We start from the raw sequence: 21,691 nt of genomic DNA, 5'->3' as shown, positions 1-21,691 counted from the left end.
ACTGGTAGCCCGAACAAGATATGATCAATGCGTTTTCAATACGCTATGTTCATCATTGACGAATCTCTAAAGACTTCTAGAAAAGATCATTATCATATTATACAGTGTTCAACGAATTATCGAAACAAGAATTTGACAATTGAATCAAAGCATAACGATTGATAAAAACGATACTGAAAATGTTTGAATATATCGACTTATAATCCCGCATTGCTAATTCATTTTACTGAAGACTATGTTAATATAGGTACTTTAAAACATATCAAAGTCAGAAGTTATTTAGATTCTAGTTACGTACAGAAAGGTTACACTAAATATTCGAACATTCTTGTTTTCCTATGTTTGTAATTGCTTTTTTTTTGTTACTTTTTATAAAGTATTACTACTTCACAGATACAAGGTTAACCTATTGTTCTGAATAGTTAGTACCCATAAATATTTACTTTAACAATGCCAATATTCGATCCAAAACCTTGCTTATCTAGACGCACTTTCCGACAACGAAAAATGCGTTTTATTAACCGAATTTCCCTGATTTAGGGTTATCTTCGGAGCTCATCTAAAGGTGCGTTCCAATCTATAAAAATTAATATAGTTGAAAAAAGTTAATGTGGTCTAATTAATGTAGGATTTCGCAAAAAATGAATGGAACTGTAAAATCAAAGCCAGAAATATGAAAACGTTGAAAAAGAAATAACTTTGTGAGCAAAAAATTAACTTACGTATCGGCATATATGGAGCGGACAGAACACAGAGGATTCTTGTTCTATAAAGGTAATCAAGAAAGTTCTGTCGCTTTTTCACCCAGCGTCACCTAAGACATACCTGGAACATCAAAAATAGTCCCGAACAGCATTGACTTCCTTCTACCAATGTTCTGGAAGACCATGGATTCCATCGCGGTAGAACTTGGTGGGTAGAAAGGAAGAAGGTATCAAGGGCATTTTGAACCTCTACTACGGATTTGAACTGAAGTCCTTTAAGGAGATTGTCCAAGGAACGGAACAAGTTATAATCTTACTGTGCAGTGGCCGGGGAGTGTGGCGAATGGAATCGTGTTTCACATCCAAGGCATAGAACGGTGTCTCGGGTCATCCTAGCCACGTGAGGCTTAGCGTTGTCCTCTAACAGGAGGACCCCTTCAGAAGTGCTGACTCCAGAGTGTTGAGTTTTTCTTGAACATGGTTCAACTGGTGTCAGTACAAAGTTGCATTGATGCTCTAACTAACTGGTAGCAGTTTCCGATGTACAATGATGCGAGCTGTCCACCAGAAACACAGCAGAACTTCTTATGTGCAGTGCTATGTTCGGTTGTTTTGTAACCGGTTCATGGGATGCTAATCAATGAGAATGGCGCCGTGGAATTTCGTACAGGACCCACTTCTTATCACATGCCGAAACTTTATCCACAAATGGCTCTTTCCTCAGACGAGACAGGAAAGAAACACAGGTGTCTGCTCACATTGTCTTCTGACCCGAAGTCAAATCATGGGGACCCAACTTGTAGTGAACCCAAGTTGATGGAGGTGCTGTCCAATGATTTCTGCACGGCGACTAACTCGTGCCATTGGATCCGGGAGAGTACGTGTGACCCCATCACGTCCTCAGTGGGGTAGGTAGCTTCGGTTGCCATACCTACCGGCGGGGGTGAGCCTTCGGGTATCCCCCGAAATGGGCAACTAAGCCGTGCCCTTGGGTCCGGGAGATAAGGCTGCGTGGTACCCCAACACGCTAAAAAGAGTGGGTAGTTGGTGTGCCCTGGGTGGGCTGATTCAACGCCCTACCGGGAGGATGATGTAGGTACTGCCCTCAAAGAGAGTGTAATGCGTTCTCTTGGGTCCGGGATGGGATACTTGTATCCTAACGCATACTCGTACCTCAGGAGCGCTGAGGAAGTGTGCTTCTTCGTCCCAGGTCTTCTGCATTCTACTGGGTGCAGGGGCCACGACCCTACCAGGGGAGACCCCGCTCCCAAATGGCCATTGTCTTTAAAGGTAGACAGACTACATCAGCCATTGGGTCTGGTAATGTACGGTTCACCTCTCTCGTAAGAAGAGGTAGTCCCGTATTGTTTGGACGACCCTACCGAAGGAAGGGTGTGGGTGTCCCTTCTAATGGTGGCCTACACGTACCATTGGGATTCGGACAAGTAGCTTTGCTACAACGTGTACGTGGTACCTAAACACGCTAAAGATAGGTAGCCCCGTATTGTTTGGGCGAGCCTACCAGGGGAGACATAGCTCCTCGGGGCTTGGGGAGACACGGGTCCCTAATGAAAATGTCTGCCTTGAGCAAACGGTCTACATCAGTCATTGGCTCTGGTAATGTACGGTGTACCTCTACCGTAATTAGAGGAAGTCCCGTATTGTTCGGACGACCCTACCGGGGGAGGGGGAGTGTCGGATTCCAGCCTGCGGGAGGACCAACCGGAGGTGGGGGAGGGACCAATCCCAGGAATCTGGGTAACGGTTCTGATCTTGCTAATGGGAGGAAGTTCTGTGGGACATCGGCTGGCACCAAACCCAAATGGTGACTGAACACGTACCATTGGGTCCGAGATGAGATACGGGAGTATCTCGACGTGTGCGTGGTACTTCTACACGACAAGGCGGTAGCCAGTTGAACGATAGAGGTACGCAGGGCCGGGACTGAACAAGCCCCCTCGGGCGTTGCCTGGGGCCCCGGATTGGGTTGGACTCTGCCGGGCTGTGGTCATATCGTGGGATTCGGTAGCTTGTGGGAGCCAATCCCAGGAATCTGGGTAACGGTGAACACGGGCGGGAGGTGAGCTTGCCTTAATACGCTCGGGCGCCATGCCTGCAGAGCATGGTAGGACTGACTCGCTAGCAGTCTGCCTCAACCAGTAGGTTACTGGTAGGCACTCAGGACTTCGGTCTGGCCGCGCAGTGGGCGTATCCCACTCCCTCAGAGAATGGCGGTGACACACTTAGGTGTCAAGGTTAAGGGACAAATCTTGACGGTGCACTTCGTGCACGAGCAATAATAGCGTATATTGTGCAACTACGGGCGGGGTGCCTTGTTTGGCGGAACCCGTCCATTAAATAGACCGAACGGTCGCGGGCATGCTCTCCATGCATGCAATTAAGCGTGGCATAGTAGACCACTAGCTCACAATGTAGCCACAGTTTCTCAAATGTTTGGCTACTGTTCGCCTGCCTTAATTGCTGCATGGATATCTGCATTTTGGAAGTGTGTTGGTCTTCCGGCGCGTTGTGCGTCTTCGAGTGTTTCGTCACCGTCCTTAAACTTGTTAAACCACCGTGCACTGTCCAAGTAGTCACGACACCCTCAGCAAATACCTGGCATATCTATCTGCAGCTGTATTACACGTCTTTATGACGCTCTATGACGGTCCCTTGTTCACTCTGTCCTTACGCAAGTTCACGGTGGAACTGAACTGCCACAACCAGGTAGTATGTTGAATATAGCCACACCAACAACTGCTTTTCGTCGTATCTCCATTCGCCGTCAACGCACGGTGTGAGGGCCAATTGAATATAGGCCTCTACAAGAAGCGACAGAAGTTTGTTGGTTACCTTTATATTAGCAAAGTTGTATAGAAAGAAAGGAAAAGAGGGACATTACGTTTGTATGGTCCACCTAAATACATAGAAAAGTGAAGATTGTTATTTACATTATAAGACTTTTCTCAATATCTGGACATGAATCTTTCAAGCATTGGAAGGACCTTCATTTAGATATCTTAAAATGTGAATTATGTTATAAATGAGCAGACGAGGACTTGAATTTCCTGTGCACTGAATACCCAATTTTTCTAACTACACTATGAGTGAACACGAGACTATAAAGTCGTTCATTATGCAACAGCGATTGCTCATCTAGATATTCAAACTAGCGAACTTGGTTTTCAGGCTCTAGATGGATTCAAATTCAATAAACGAGGCATTTAGAGCACTAAAAACCCAATCCAATTACCAAAGTTGTGAAATAAACGATACATAAAATTTGGACCCTCAGTTTAAATACATAGAAGTAAGCTTCTTCATTATGAGAGTTATTTATAACATCTCGTCATCAATGTTTTAAGCATTGGAAGGAGCTTTGAGTAAAATCCTTAAGCGTGAAATATTTCCAAGATGATCAAAATTGGACCTGAAACACTTCCGCATTAAATGTTGCTGTTTTACATTTATTAAAAAAAAAAAAAAAAAACTTAAAAATATGAATGGTAATTAGTTTGTAATAGGCCAAAAGCGGGTATTATCAACCTTTATCTTAAACTTTTTTTAATGATGAAAATTAATTTGGTGCTGTCTTTTCAGTGACAGCTGAATTTGAATAAAATAAAGAGACTATGTACTGAAAGTAGAAAAAAACCTTTAAGTGTTGAAACAAGCCTTGTTTTAAAAGGAGAATGTCTCAGTGTCTGAGTAACGGAAATTTATAATACAGTGCTTACCGCTCCGTTACATGCATTGCCTACTTATCTGATTAACGTAGAGAGATGGGGCTAGCGCCCAGGAAATTTTTACATGTAAAACTATTGTGACCATAGCATTGTAATTTAGAAACTGCATTGCGTTAATTTAATTGTTTCGAAAAAATCGCAAAACAGCAACTATTTGTAGATTTAACCAGGGTGCGAATTACCGGGGGGATGAGGGGGATTTTCCCCCTCAATCACATTTTGTTCCCCCCAAAGAAGTCAGCTGAAGTATCCCCACCGGGGATGCTCGCTTTCCCCCTCAAACTATGCTTAGTATAACTCCAAATTTCACTGATTTTTGTTATTTCTTGTAAATTTAATATTCTAGCTGTATTTCGAAATGATCGATGTAAACTGTTCAGTTTTGGTCATTTCTACTTACCACCTAATTACCCACTATTTTCAACGTTGTTTAGTAGAACTATATTATTATGACTACGGTTGTTACTTGCAACTGTACCTTCGTACCCTTCAGTTCGTCATCGTTTGTGAATTTGAATGTACTAATTGCGTATAACAAAGCCATATATAGATTTATAAATGTTCTTAGCAGTTGGCCAAGAAGAAGTAAATAAATAGCTTCTTCTACCTTACTTGGCGAAGTTCGGATATTTCATATTCATCCTCTATATTTGTATCGATTATCATCTTATTTTAATTTTTGTTATAACATGTTATTTCATTTTCCAGTGTACTCTTTGTTAGCACATGGTCTTAATTCCCTCAAAAGTTGCGTTTAATTTGTGATAATTAGCATAGTATTCACTGCTTTTACAGTTTACGGAAATGAACTTTTGAAACTGTACTCAAAATCTGAGATATAGGTATTCTCTCGTAAGTATATGTTAACGTACACGCTGGGGGATACGCTCCTATTGAGCAGACATGTTAATGAAAGTGATTTTTAGGTGAATAAGCGAATAATTCAAGATTTGTTTCAGCATTTGTTAATACGACTGGTTCTCCGTGTCTGTATAAGCATTTCAACTGGAGCGGTTTTTTTTTTTTTTTTTTTTTTTTAAGTTAACCCTTCATTTTTCCATCTTTTCGCTGTAAAGTTTGCTGTCCACGCAATTAATGTTGTCTGAAAAACTTCAGTGTAATGTTTTACTTTATTTGAATAACCCATAGTAAATCAACTCATCTTCAACCTAACATTAAAGTAATTTTTAAGTGTTGAGTTTCCGTGCCCATCACGGAATCGATGTTTGGAGAAAAAAAGTCGTGATGAGCACAGCTTTAGCGCGAAGTAGAAGCACAAGCTCGAAATTTGAATTGAGAGATTTTAAATATTTGGCCTTCGATTTGACCTTGATGTGAGAAATCGGGACCAGCAACAATCCATTTCTTATTTGATAGGCTAATATCTAGATTTTCTTAAAAAAAAAAAAAAAAAAAAGTCCGGTTTAACTGATAATTTTAGTGGTTTTCACAAGACTGAAGTAGGTTTCTTTTCGCAACCTGTATGTATTAATGCAAAGTGGAAGCTTTCAATATGAGTGGAAAAATTAACATATGCTTGTGATCATGGCTATCGCTCGAGCCGAATTATTAACTAAATAAACCTTAGAGAGCTACAGGGACAAGAGTGAGTACAACATTAAAACGTTCAGAAAGGTTTAGTGGGGTGTGTGTATGTCAGACAATATATATGTGCATAGTTATTGTCGGTAGATTTATTAAATTAATAAATCTCTTATTTATTACAGATATCACACACACACACACACATATATATATATATATATATATATATATATATATATATATATATATATATATATGGGGGTAAGGCGTTTATTGTCTCATTTTGAAATTTGAACCTTCAGACTATGTCCTTTGGCCTAATTTTATCCCCCCCATATAGATTATCTAATTCGCACACTGGATTTAACCATTAATATTTGTGTTCTCCTATAGTAATAGATCCGAATACCTTATTTGCCTCTTAATCTGAATTCTTTCAATTTAATTATTTGAAAGTGGATAGTAAGGATACTAAACATAAACGTGATTTCCTGTTCATTATTAAGATTAGGACCGTGACCATACTAAAATTTTGTAACTGCTAGTTATTTGGTGTGCAAACTGAAAGTAAAGTTAAATGTACACAATTGTTACTTTTTATTACGGACTATTTAAAACATAGTATACAGCGAACCGAAGGCTTGGCGGAAACATATATATATATATATACTTAAAACGCACAGCAAGAATAGTCTTAGTATATTTCCATATGTACTGCAAGTTTAGCTGATAGTCAAATTTCATGCCAGGTTACTAGTAACATATGTTTTGTGAATGTCTGAATTCCTACTGTAATACTTGCATAAAGCCGATCCATAGCTGTGACCAGGGCTAAAAGTGTGGGGGAACGGGAGGATGCCGTCCACCCACTTCTAGAAAACATCTGTGGCGTCCCCTCACTTTCTAAAAAGCATACAATGGGCAAAGTTAGGCAAAGTGGATGGCGTAACGTCATGCGTCCCCTACCTTTTCAGATCCACTTTTTTCCCCGGCTGTGACATTAGAAAAATAAAATCTTGAAGTTTGACGTTCTACGATTATGCCGGCTAGACTGAAAGAGGCGGTGATGATCATAAATTAAAAAGAAATGGTGGAATGAAAAAAAGTGGGAGGAAACGAGAGGACTCAGAGAAAACCCACCCATACAGTGTTTGTCTACCACAAAGTTCGCTTGGTGCGAGCTGGGATCGAACCAAGGACCCCATACACCGGAGGTGAACGCTCTAGCACTGAGCCATCGCGGCATCTAATTATGACTTTGGTTGAACAACCATGTCCATAACAGGCCTCCATAAGGAAAACATGAAAACATTCCCATAGGAAAATATCAAGAGGAGTAATGCCAGGCGATCAATGGGAAGATCTTCGAGCTTCTTTGAAATGCCTCTGCAATTCCCTGAACGGTTTCACCCTGATCGATGAACACTATACTTCTTTGGAACTGATTCCATCTCTAATGCCTTAATTCTGTTGGCATCAGATGGGTCTCACTGATATTTGCTTTTCCCCCAGTTTGCGTAGTAGCAAACGCCCGCACGGTTGTAGTGCTGAGTTCCGCGTTCGATTCTGAAACACCTTACCTTGTTTTAGATTCCACCTTAAACTGTAAGTCCATGTCTCATATAACCTCCGTTCTAAAAAAAAAAAAAAAAAAAAAAAAAAGAAAAAAGGATGATACACTTCAATAAATGAAAAACAAAACTGATAAATCACACGCAAACCTTGTTGCACCGCAAGAATGAAGTCCAGTTCTGCGTACAATTACTCCTTCTCAGAATGTTGCTACCAGTAGTTTCTTCATTATATATATATATATATATATATATATATATATATAGAGAGAGAGAGAGAGAGAGAGAGAGAGAGAGAGAAAAGAGAACCGTATTTTCGTGTAAGTATAACTTTTTACACTTAAGCTACCGTCTACCTCCTAGTACACAAAAAAAAAAAAAAAAAAAAATGTTTCATTTGCTTGTCATAGGTATTTCAAATAAGGAGTCTTCAATCCGGACACCTTGTATAATTAGTGTTTCGAGAATACACGATACATGTGCCTTTCTAAACATTATGATTTACAAGACAAATATTGGATCACTATAATATGAAAATTTATTTTAATAGTACAATGTGAAATAAAACACACTACGTTTCTTTGTGATTATATATATTTTTTCTATGTTTGAGTGTATTATTAGACGGCAAGCTCAAGTATACTTAAACTAATGAAAGTGAGTAAGGCCAGTAAGCCAGGAAAACATGACTTCAGCGACCAGATGTATTCTCCAGTTGAAAAATGGATTTGTTAAACTGGGAATTAATATTAGAATTAGAATTTTAAGTTAGAATTAGGGCTACCAGCAAAACAATAATATTTTGTTTTCTTATATTCAACTTCTGTGCCCTTTGTTTATAGATTTATTTTTATAAGTTAAACAAAATAACTGCAGTCATGAATACATAGACGAAGGTCAACTGATCTCATAATTATACACTCCTAATGGAATTTGTGGTATATGATTTACTATAGTAAGTTAAGAAGTGCATCATGACATTTCTTATCTGAATATTATAATTAATTTATTGTTTCTAGTAACATTTCTCTAATGTGTGCAAGTTGAAATCAATAGGTCAAGAGATCAATTTAGCTACAACTGTTATCAGCTAGTTTAACTTTCCTTATTCTGGTGTATAACCTTCAGCAACATTGAACCAGAAAAGAAATAAAGAAGAGATAACAAAATAAATAAAGAATAAGAGACAAAAATACAAAAAGAAGGAAAAATGTAAAATACAACCCTACATATAATGATTATGTGTTGTTTGCCACTACTCGATTTTGGTGTTGTTTGCCACGGTATTGCTTTCTATAATTTATCCTATATCATAATCATGAAGATTTATAGAAAATCAACTCATAACCTAAGTTCTGCCAGATGACTATATTATAACAATCAGATCTATTATATTTATAAACAGAATATATACAATATAAACAGTCCCAAACAAGGTTACTGCTTCTATTTCCTAACCATAGTTTTGAGTATTCATTAGATATTTCTCTCCAAAGGTATTTTAGGAGTATTTTAGTTTATTCTCAAAATTTAAATTATATCTGAACGGTCTATTTCATATCTTCTGCCTGACCGTTTGACATTAGACAGTACTCGATCGCTTATTAATTTATGTTTTAATGAGTTTGTATAGGCTAATTCTATTGAGATATACACAGTGACTCAGTGGTAGAGCGTTTACCTCTGGTGCACAGGGACTCTCTTTCGATGCCTGCTAGTTCCAAGTGGACTTTGTGATGGACAAATCCCGTGTGCGCAGGTTTTCTCAGGGTTCTCCCGTTTCCTCTAACTTTATTCATTTCAACTGTTGCCTTCAGTTCTCATCATCACCAGGCCCGTATTTATATATATTGGTGCACCCGTGTGCTCTAAACAATTTGCCACCCCCTCCCCCCGCTGCACTAACTTATGTCTCAAACAAGGAAGCAAGCCGTGATTTTGGAAACATACTAGCTTTTGTTGAGCAGCAGTTTAGGTATTATAAGTTACAATGTAATTTTAAATTGCCGAATTCTCTCAATTATGATTATGATGTGGTGTTCTGCCCGAAGGTAGGTGACCATTCGTGGACGTCACTGTGAGACACAAATAATTATTGGTGATAACTGATAAGAAAAATAATTGTTTACATTATTCACCATCAGTAATGGTTTAATAGCATCTACAGTAATAATACAATAAGCTGTTTGTCTGTTTGTAGCACTTTTCACCTCGAGAACCATAGTAGATAGACACATGAAATTTTAATATATTTTAAAGCTCTCAGAGAAATGATTCAAATGATCTGTTCCAGGTATCTAACAAGGGAACCTTCCGAAAATGATAGTTGCAGGGAAAGATGTAACCTATGCCAATTGAAGGAACTGTAATAGAGATGTTCATTCCCAAAAAACTAGCTGCCCATAGCAATAAGTTCAAGAAATATAAGGGGTGGAAGTTCAGGAAAGAGCAAGGTTGAACAAGGGGGGCAAAGGGCAAATTCCGCAAAAAAGGAAGGCATAACAAAATACAATGCTGACAAGTGATGTATAGAAAGAGACTCGCCACAATAGGGAACAAATGAAGGCCACCAGGGGGTTGACAGTGTTGCCAACTGCAATGAAAAGTACATGTTTTGCAATGAGCACTGTATGTAGTGAGTGCAATATTCAGTGTCAACCTGTAATGTAGAGCATAAGATATGACGTGTATAATCAGTGGTACAATATAACAAAATAAAATAGAAAAAAACAGAAGTACGAAAAATACGGAAAAGACGATGTTGGCCATAATGCGCCACATTTGATCACGAGCTGTGCATATTAGAATGAACAAAACAAGAAAGCATCAACTATGCAGGAAACCGACGTACCTAGAGTCGAAAAGAAAAACGAGTTCCAAAGTTGGCAACACTGGCCATGAACATCCAGACAATTCTAATATAGTTAGGCCACTCGCTTCACAAAAAGAAAATTCCGGCAACAGGCATCACTCGGAATGCATCAATGCTAGAGTGATTGAGGCAATGTCAAGTCGGGGAAAATGAAATGGTTGGGTTGAGATAAGTAGTGAACAATATGTCATGGTTGGGTCGTATGTGGGATTATACATGGTGTCCCAGCAAACTTTGTGACCTGCAAGATTTGCGAAACGAACAAAAATGTGACGGATCCAGTTGTGCAGGTATGTACCAATGTCAGTGGGTGATAAAAGTCTGTGAGAAGCAAGTGCCCCCATGATCGCCATCATAGGACCCCAGGAGCCAACTTCAAACTTTCAAATGGCAACAGAGACCGATTGGTACCTCTTTCGATAGATCATGGAATGTGCAACAACACCTATAGGAAACATTTGCTATATGAAGCATGGTTTTCAAAATAGCCAAATATATGCTGCGTATTAACATGGCATCGAACATTGTGATCTCAAATTGCTGCGAAGCGAAAAGAGATGTTGCAAATCCAATTGCACAGGAATGTAATCATGTCGAGGGCCAAGAAAACTTTGTAAGAAGCAAGTCCCCCAGGGCCCCCATCATAAGGCTCGAGGGGTCAACCGCAACATTTCAAATGGGAACAGGGGCGGATCACATTTCTCTGGATAGATGCAACACCGCCTATAATGAACATTTGCTATATGAAGCACGGGTTTCAAAATGGCCGCCAAAATGCACGTTGTTCTTGTCACCTAAAAGATATTTTTGGCGCCCATTTTGAAATCCCATATAGTAAATATTTCTGATATGCGTTGTTGCATATTCCAAGATTTTCGAAAGAAATATAACTCGACCGATGGTGCTATTTGAAATTTTGTAGTTGGCCCCTGGGACCCTATGATAAGGGACTTGGGGCCACTTGCGTCTCACAGAAGTTTGTCTCTCGCTGACATGGGTACATTCCTGCACAACTGGATGTGTCACATTGTTTTCGCTTTGAAACTATTTCAGTCGCAGAATTACGTGGGACACTGGATATATCATATAGATGGTGATAGTACTGCAGACAGCAGCACACAGCAGTTCAAGCCATTGATTATGTTTGCTTTCTACAGGTGTGGATACGTGATAGGAAGACCACCAAAGGTTCCGACACCTCTATAGTACTGTTTCGAGACATTCACAGACGATCAATGTACCATGTGTGACGGATTGGCAATATTCCACTGTGCTCACTGCAAATGTATCTTCTTTTTGGACCATTGTCTCATCGAACAATGCACATACAATGTTGACGAGCATGTACAAATGATGCGAAGGCTAATGCCTGTAGCCGGATTTTTCTTTTTGTGAAGCGAGTGGCCTAACTATATTAGAATTGTCTGGATGTTCATTGCCAGTGTTGCCAACTTTGGAACTCCTTTTTCTTTTCGACTCTAGGTACGTCGGTTTCCTGCATAGTTGGTGCTTTCTTGTTTTGTTCATTCTAATGTGCACAGCTCGTGATCAAATGTGGCGCATTATGGCCAACATCGTCTTTTCCGTATTTTTCGTACTTCTGTTTTTCTATTTTATTTTGTTATATTGTACCGCTGATTATACACGTCATATCTTGTGTTCTACATTACAGGTTGACACTGAATATTGCACTCACTTCATACAGTGCTCATTGCAAAACATGTACTTTTCATTGCAGTTGGCAACACTGTCAACCCCCTGGTGGCCTTCATTTGTTCCCTATTGTGGCAAGTCTCTTTCTATACATCACTTGTCAGCATTGTATTTTGTTATGCCTTCCTTTTTTGCGGAATTTGCACTTTGCCCCCCTTGTTCAACCTTGCTCTTTCCTGAACTTCCACCCCTTATATTTCTTGAACTTATTGCTATGGGCAGCTAATTTTTTGGGAATGAACATCTCTATTACAGTTCCTTCAATTGGCATAGGTTACATCTTTCCCTGCAACTATCATTTTCGGAAGGTTCCCTTGTAAGTCTCATCTGAGCTGAGATATAGAGGTGCAAAACTACATAAGAATAATGTCCATGAGGGTATTTTAAAAATAATGGAAAATGACCAATATTAGAGTTGAACTCAGTTATTAGGGTCGCTGAGGTGAATAGTGACAGTTTTAATCCGATTTAGCTTCAAGATCATACTACAGTCCTCAGGAAGGAGGCGAGATTTTAAAAGAAAACGACAGATATTAGTGTTGATATCATAGCTTTCGAGGTGACTGAGTTTAACGGTATCAGTTTTCATGATGTTGAAAGTCATCCTCACCCCTTGGGGTAGGAGGGGATGACTTTTTAAAAAGAATCAGATAAGCTAGCTAATTAGTAACTACTTTAATTAGAGCGAATTAAACACATTAACATATTTTCTCGCATTTGCGCGGGACTCAGCGGGTTGTTAGTTTTAAATATTACTTTATTATGAATCTTTAAATGAAATCCAAAATTTGTCACCCCCTAAATTCTGCCTCCCTGTGCTCGAGCACAGAATAGCACTTACCTAAATACGGGTCTGATCATCACCATTTTTATTAGCCTAGCAGGCATAATTGTGGGAAGTAGAATTGAAATATTTCATTTCATTTTCTAATGAGATATACGCAAAGGCCACTTCGCGCGAGCTGGAATCTAACGGGAGACCTCAAACCCCAGAGGTGAATGGTTTACCACTGAGCCCCTTTGCCACTACATACTTAATAGGAAAAGGAAAAATTACAAAATGTCAACTGCAACACAAGTATATATGTTAATTTACGAACCTCGAAGTTGATGCCATACAGCCCTTTTGCTAATTCTCACCCGTTTCTAATATCCCTCAGTGCGTTTTCTATAGAGAATATAGTATAGAGTAGAATTTATGCACCCGGAAGTATGAAATAGACTGATGATTGTGACTTCACATCATATTTGGTTCATAATCCTAGGCAACTTCTATAGGAATCCAGAATGCTTTGTAGTGGACAAACACCGTGTGCGTGAGTTTTCTCGGGGTTCTTCTGTTTCCCCCACTTTCTTCAATACACAATTTTGCATTCATTCTCATTATCATCATATCCTTTAGCTTACACAACATAAGCGTGGAACATAAAACTAAAATATTTCATTTACTTTTCTAAATATACAAGGTGAGTCAAAAGTCTTTGGACACCTGCATAAGTTTGACAATCTACTGGAAAAGTGAACAGTGATGATGGGAACAGGGGTTTGATGAGGGGCGCAACTTTTGGAGTGTATATCATTCATGGCGGCCATCTTCAAATCCACCATTTTGGATTCAAGTCAATTTTTTTTAAAATGGGAAGTGGGATGCATGACACATCAAATAACACTAGCTTGAGCTCAGGAATTTAGTGGTGTAACTTGATTTTTCTATCTTGTACAGTTTAGAAGTTATTAATGTTCAAAGGTGGGAAAATACCTTGATACTGAATGCTACAACACATGTTCTACGTGTTGTCCATCCCGTGCAATGCACAACTGTAGTCGCTGCAACTACTCTGACTGCACACGGAGGAGAATGTCTCCTGAAATTTGGTCACAGGCTTGTTGGGTGCGTTCCTCCAGGTGTCTCAAATCAAGGATTGTCTCAGCATACACTATCTGCTTAAGATGTCCCCATAGATAAAAATCAAGGGGCGTAAGTCAGGGGATCTGGGCAGCCACTCCACGGGACCACGGCGACCAATCCACTTCCCTGGCAGTTATTCATCCAACCATTCACGGACACCAAGTCCATAGTGTGGAGGGGCTCCATCGTGCTGAAAATAAGATGGGAAAATGCCATCATCGTTCAGTGTGGCAGGGAACACAAGGTCCTGCAGCAGCAGCAGGTCCTGTGGTGCAGTTAAGGTGTTGTAAATGAAAAATGGCCCAATGATGCGGGTGTCCCATATGCCACACCACACCATCACCTTCGCTGGACTATGTTCTCGACTCGGGTCAACCCAGTTCGGATTTGCGTCACACCAGTATCGACAATTATGCCGATTAACCTCCTCGTTCAAAATAAAATACGCCTCGTCGCTGAACAGTATGCCCTTGGCAAACGCAGGATCCAGTTCGTGTTGTTCAGTAGCCCGCATGGAGAACTCCAACCGGCGATCAGGGTCATCCTCGTTCAGTTTATATTACATGTGCAGCTTGTAAGGATGCCACTGATTGGCGTGCAATATCCAGACAACGGAGGATTAGCTTATTGCACATGCTAGGGACACACGACGGGTACTTCGTTTAGGACTTTTCACAAACGACGCAACAACCGCCGTTGCAGATTCCTCATTGGTGACAGTCTCTGGTTGCCCACTACGTGCCCTATCTTGAACAGAGCCCGTCTCCCGGAATTTCGTAATCACGTGAACCACCGTGCTGTGTGATACCGGTTCTCTGTCTGCGTCCCGTCTGTTGTAGTCAGCTGCTATTGTTCGGTAGCTCCGTTCCCCTGATATAAGGATGATTTCGATCTTCTGTTCACGTGTCAGCCCATTTTAGATCACCTGAAACAAAGAGAGAACTGGGTCAGTATCAAGGTAATTTCCCACCTTTGCACATTAATAACTTCTAAACTGTACAAGATAGAAAAAAAAACAAATTACACCACTAAATTCCTGAGCTCAAGCTAGTGTTATTTGATGTGTCATGCTCTCCACTTCCCATTTAAAAAAATTGAATTGAATCCAAAATGGCGGATTTCAAGATGGCTGCCATGAATGACATACACTTCAAAAATTGCGGCCTCATCAAACCTCTGTTCCCATCATCACTTTTTACTTTTCCCGTAGATTTTCAAACTTATGCAGGTGTCCAAGGACTTTTGACTCACCCTATCTAGTTCTTTACTCGCGTAGCATAACAAAAACAAAACATTATGTAACATGAGGTTATATTAAGAAGTTTATATATATATATAAACTTGATATCAAGTATATATCAAGTTTATATATATATCAAGTATATCATTGAGAAAATACAATTGTATCAATTTACTAAGTTATTGTGATATTAATGTGTTTGTGTTCAATTGTTTGGAGATTAATGTTTTCTTTCAGGAGCGAGTCTAATGAAAACTTTCTCGTCCCTAAAGTGAGAACACTTACCATTTGATCCAGGCATCACAAACATAGGTGCCTGGCAACCAATCCTTTTACTCTACGTGTGTGCAGAGCCGTAGCTAAGGGAGGGCCAGCGTGGCGCCCGCCCCGGGCGCTGGTATCAAGGGGACGCCGAACGAGCAAGGAGAAAGAAAAAGTGTTGTTGGGCATGAGTAAAAGACGAGTCGCCCCCAGAAAGTATTGGCGCCCTATTAGATTAATATTGCTGTCGGTTATCAATGAAATACGTAGATTTCTTAAAAATTTTCTTGCTCGCTTCGCTCGCAATCCAAGAGTTTGAATAAGTCACAACAAGTTTTTATTTATTACTTAAAGAGTTATTATAGATTATTTTTTAATAACATGTGGTATACAAGGTGCCGAGTAATGACTTATAGTGTATGCAGGAGTATTTGCAAAATCCGAAATGAGCAAAGTCGTGTTCGGCGTTTTGACAGTGATGAGTTTGCCCAGTTCGAAACGTTTTTCTACCCAATCGGATTAATCACAAAGCACAGTGGGGCCAAAGCACTGAATTCTTGGCAAAAATAAGAATTCGCAATATGAAGCAGAAAATTGAAAGAAAGCCAATTAGTTCGGTATGTGTAGTGGCCACAATAATGTTATTTCGGCATTATTTCATCAAAAACTTAGAGTTTTACATCATAAAAGGAAATGTTCTTTATATTCGCGCCTAAATTATATAACAGATTATATGATTGGCATAAACAAACGCGTGTGCAATATGCTTTGATTTGTCAATTTACGATTGTCTTACATTCTTACGCATGAAAGAAAAAAGCGTACTTATTCATTTTACAACTGATGAGTAATAAAAATTAAGAAAAGTTTTTGCTCCTCAAAATTATTTCAAAGTTGTGGAAGATTCGTTATGACAATGTAGATGCAAGGACGCTTCAATACATAAAAATTATATCATTACAAGTTCTCGATATAAATATATTATCAGGTATATTAAACATAGTATGATTTACACGCATCGGTAACCTGTTCGGGTTGTTTCATATATTGCATCGTGCATTACGTTAACTCATTTCAGGGCTTGATTGGAACATTCTGAGCTGGAGTGAGCGGAGGTCATTACAGTTGATTCCAATGTCACTTCTGTGTACGCGTCACAAAAAATAAAACATAAAATAAAATAAAATAAAATAATTCTGTTTATGTGTATTACTCTATAATTTCTTTGTAATTAATTTTAAATGAAAATTACAAATACCAAATTTTATGTGTCTAACCAAGGAGTCCTATTATAATAATTATAATCCCCGCACCTTTTTCTTCCCACTGTCTTTCCTTGTTTTCTAAATCAAATATTAAATATTGATTGATAAAATTTCTTATTTTATATATATATATAATAAAAAAGTACTGAGTTGATCAACACCATTTTTAAAATGGTTCTACCTTATGGTCCATAGATTGTTTAGCAAACATTGGCGTTTCAAAATGTCGCCACCATTAATCAAATATGTTTGACTAGAGTTTAGTTCTGTTGGTGAATGCCAGAGAAATATGACTAGATGTTGGAATCAAGATGGGTCCTGGGGACGAAGCCCCCAACGAGGCCTGGGGGCAAAATTTCAGGAAACGACCTATATTCAACTTTGTCACTGCGTACATGGGGATCACAAGTCTAATAACCTAACACTTGTTAACACACTCATCCCAGCTCAATTCAAAAGCAGCATTGCATCCAGAATGCGGTTTTCCTCAAACATTTTCATGCGATATTTTCCCCAAAAGTGCAAATATGTGCAGGTTTTCTCTTTGCATACAGTAAGAACAATGTTTCCGCTACGACATATTAAAAAATCATAGACATATTATGCCATATTTTCTACTGAAATGACATTCTGTCGTTTGTCCTTAGTTTATGTGCTTTCAGTACCACAGCATTTTCCAAATATTTTATTAAGTAGGGGATTATCGTAGGGATATGATAATGATATTAGCATCATTCCAAATATGATTATTGACTACACATGACATCAACATTCTAAATATACAAAACGGTACATACATGTCGGTCGTGTCACCATGTTTACCAGCCACTGAATATCTACACACAATGTAGGAATAGTCGCATTCCAAGTCAATTTCCTATCTTCTGTCACTAAGCAGCGCCTCTCTGACTTCGGCGCATAACCGAATTTACACGTCCCATGAGTTCATTGTAAGCTGCTATCACTTCTTTTCCTGCACACTATCTTATGTGTACACTATAAAGGTTTCATTAGAACAAATTAAATCGAGTCAATATTTTACTTCATTTTTCGAGTTTTTGCTAAGAATTGCCTTGTTTTGTCCTATTGTGCGACGGTGAAAATGAAGGTATGAAAGTGAGAAGAGTGAAGAGACACATTCAAATTGCTGTTTGCGCGGGAATATTAAAAATAAAGGTAAAAGAGGGGAACAATAACATTTTCGAACTTCAAGCAGTTGTAGAATAGGGGCTTATCCCAACAAGTTCGACTTTTTCAGACACTAATCACTACCAATGATTTATTTTAAAATTCCATTGACATATCAAATGCTTCCAATTTGGAAGAATTCATTGAGGTCATTTTTCATCAACTTTTTGTATCGCCAGCATATTATTTTGTGCATACGTGCCTAGTTGTGTGATGTTTCTATCTATCTACATACATACAAAACATAAGTACACACACTATATATGTACGTGTTAGTGTATTTTAATGTATTAATTAATAATAAGTACCTTAAATTCGGAACTTTGATTCATTAAGAAATTAAGTAATTACTATAATTTCATACATATGTAGTAGCCAAATTATATTTTGAATTTTAAGTACAAACATTGAACATATTCTTCACCTCCATCGATCAATATTTAGAAATTCACAAAGAAGACTCCTTCTGAATTTCCATTACATTTCACAAGATATTTCTTACCGTAAAAAGATCGAAATTAAAATGCTATTGATGTGGTCACATACAGAATAAAATTTAAAATTTTACAATTATTACTGGAAATTAATACTGTCGCCCATTTCGAACAATTTAAAAGCGCATAGTTTTTAACGTATTGATATTTCATTTCTCATCAACAGTATGGAACGTTGTAAATAACAGTAACTTTCCATAACAGTTCTCCTAGTGAATCTGTATACAACCAAAGGTAGTTCTGTCAAGTTTAACAAAAAGTCCAAAATAAGACTTGAAAACAGCTCCTATTTGAAAAAAGATACATAATGATCGTTTTTGGTTGTTGCAATGGTCTTTCCAAGAAGATTAATAAAAATTCAGTGTAGCATAACAACAAAAGCTGATTATATATATATACAATTATTGTTAAGGTGAGTGTAGGGGGCGCCGAATTCTACTTCGCCCCGGGCGCCGAAATCTCTAGCTACGGCTCTGCGTGTGTGTGAATCTTCACGATAATGAAGTCTGATATGATGGTAATGCAAATACTGTTGCAAAATCGTGCCAAACAAAACGAAAATCGAGTCGTGGAAAACAACATGCCACCACATATAATATTACAGAATTACTTCTTTCTTCACTTGTTCGTTTTAACGGATCTTGGTGTTTTAAAATAATGATAACTTACTATTCAATAACATTAATATTGTCTGAGGAAATGCAATAAATAAGAAGACCTATCTATGTGTTACAATTTTGAGTTCCTACCAACGAAAACTTGTTAACCATTAAATACTCCAGTAAAAAAAGTTACACTTACACTCTGGTGGAGTCTGATAGATCACAATAGTTTCTTTCGAGATCATTGACTTTCTGATCCTTTTAAAAAAATAATTCTACGCCTAAGTCAATTTTAGAGTACTAAGAAAGTACTCTACCAAATCTGGATAAGACAATCTGGAAAAGCAGTTTACAGAATTAGAAGAATTAAAGAACAAGGGTTTATTTCCTCGCGTATAACATTTTGTTTTCGCTAGTTGTCTGCTAATTCACCGGGGCTAAGGAAGTGTAATGCAGATCCATCACTTTTTCTAATGCATTCCTTCATTACCCTCTGTTGCCACATATCAAACTTCTCCGTTGTACATTTTCAGCACACACAGCTCCAATAGTGTACGACACTGTACCACTACACTTCGCTGTTATGCTTAGTGATAATAATGCGTTTTAAATCTGTGCACATTTGTATATGATGCTATTTCAAACAAAATATATTTATGCTGAGTTGGCAATACTACTTTATCTATGGCACCATTGTTTGTGGTTTTCGATGTGACATTTTTCTCATTATATTGTGCACCTTTTGCTTTGATTGCTTTAACGGTTTTCAAGATACTTTAAACGTATATAATTCCATGATATAATTTTTTGGATATTCAAATCTTATAGTCCCTTAGGTCCTATCCTTCTTGTCCATAGCACCTTAAATTTTGCTCATTTTCATATCTCATGATGCTCTATCAGATGTGATATGTGGCAATCAGATTTGAGCAACAACTTGTGGGACCTTCCCTTGTGAGAAATGAATTGGAAGGTACGTTCATATTCAGGATCACCACTATTAATTTTCAAGTGAAAAGACGCAGGTAAGTAAGAAACAAATTTATTGGAGCGGATTCTATTAATTATTAGAGACTGAGACATTTCTCTTTTAAAATGAGGATTGTAGCATCTCAGTAATAGATTGCTTGCAAGCTCTTGCTAAATTATTTTTCGAAAATATAGAACATTTACTTCTTTACTTGTCATGAGTTATCTAAACCAACACAGGCAACACGCATAACTAAGCCATAATACGAAGAAATATTTTAGAATAGCTTCAATTATTCTACTGCAAACTCTTTGGAATTAATATTATCAATTCAAATTCAACAAATACTTGGTTGATCTTTACCTGTACTACGATCTGTATGCTATATATCACAAACAAGGATTATATCAAAAATTTCGACAAATCTAAATGTCATAAGTGTCGTTATCAAACATTCTAGAACTGCAAATAAATAATAAAACACCCACCGGTATTTTCGTGTAGAAAATAACAGGGCATGTGCAGATTAAGTATATAAAACATTTCTCTCACCTATAAATAATTTTGTTCAAGTTTAATAGATAAATAGCATAAAGTATTACAAAATTCTTACCTTTTACTTATTGCCGAGTAACCTTGAAAGGATGATACAGATTTTATATTTTAAAACGACAGTATTAGATTACCACTACCAGGCAGAACACAGTAAGTTATAGACCGTTATCTACAGCTATAATAAGCACACAGTCATAACTAATACAAAGTCAATACTCTTGATCCAAATACGAATACTTTAAAAAAATGTTTATACTTTCTTGCGTTTTGAATGCCAATGTCATAATGTTTTATACACTAGAGTCCAATGTTCTAAATTAACGTAAACCTCGACGATTTTTAAATTAATAAACTATGTAATTGTCTGTAATATCAACAGTAAGGAAAATAAGGGCACAGAGTTCTTACATAAGTGAAAGTATTGGAATGTTATCTTTGTATTTTGGCCCTGTAGAGGTTAACATTACAAGTTTATCTATTGCATACATTATTTAAAACAGAACATGATGCAAACTTGACCTCAATTTGCCCTTTCAGCAAAGTTAACGAATCTTAAGTTGTAAATATTTATGACAAAGTAGAGCATTTTTTGTTACAAGTGTTATTGTAAAACTAAATGGTTATATATTCAATATGAATGTAAGATAAGAATATTGAGAAAAATCTGTGCAGATAGTCCATTGCTAATCCGATCTATTTAGAAATCCAAGGACACACTCAAGTGACTATTTTGTCTTTGATTATACAATGTAGCATTACTAATGATAAGATCGACACGTGTGGGATAATATAGACATGTGGACCACATCAGAAAAATGTGGGGGTAGACTTAACTAGAAAGCATTGAGAGAGACAGACCTTGTGTAAGTCATGGGAAGTTGTGGAAATAATAAAATACTTATTAGTAAGGGGAGTTATTATTCAACCATTGAACAACTGCCGTCTCTGGTTTCATAACTAAAATGTAGAAACAGAGTTGCCAACCAATTATTTGTAATTATTCTAACACAATCCGTATTATTCCCTCTCTTATATATAAACATACACTCGTTGACT

The 21,691-nt window shown here is 37.9% G+C and overlaps 1 protein-coding gene across 1 annotated transcript in view; it reads right to left on the bottom strand.

The window, feature by feature from the left end:
• LOC145691876 (retinol-binding protein pinta-like) overlaps nt 1-20,985 on the bottom strand; it is a 54,402-nt gene extending 33,417 nt beyond the window's left edge. Inside the window, exon 1 of the mRNA XM_081767186.1 lies at nt 20,694-20,985. The gene's annotated coding sequence lies outside the window, so the exon portion shown is untranslated. The remainder of the gene's footprint in view (nt 1-20,693) is intronic.
• Nucleotides 20,986-21,691: the final 706 nt, after the last annotated feature.

The sequence above is a fragment of the Thermobia domestica genome, chromosome 8, assembly GCF_964235325.1.
Source record: "Thermobia domestica chromosome 8, izTheDome1.hap1.1, whole genome shotgun sequence".
Lineage (NCBI taxonomy): Eukaryota > Metazoa > Arthropoda > Insecta > Zygentoma > Lepismatidae > Thermobia > Thermobia domestica.
Note: the sequence above shows the minus strand (reverse complement) of the source record. Positions and strands in the feature narration are given on the sequence as shown.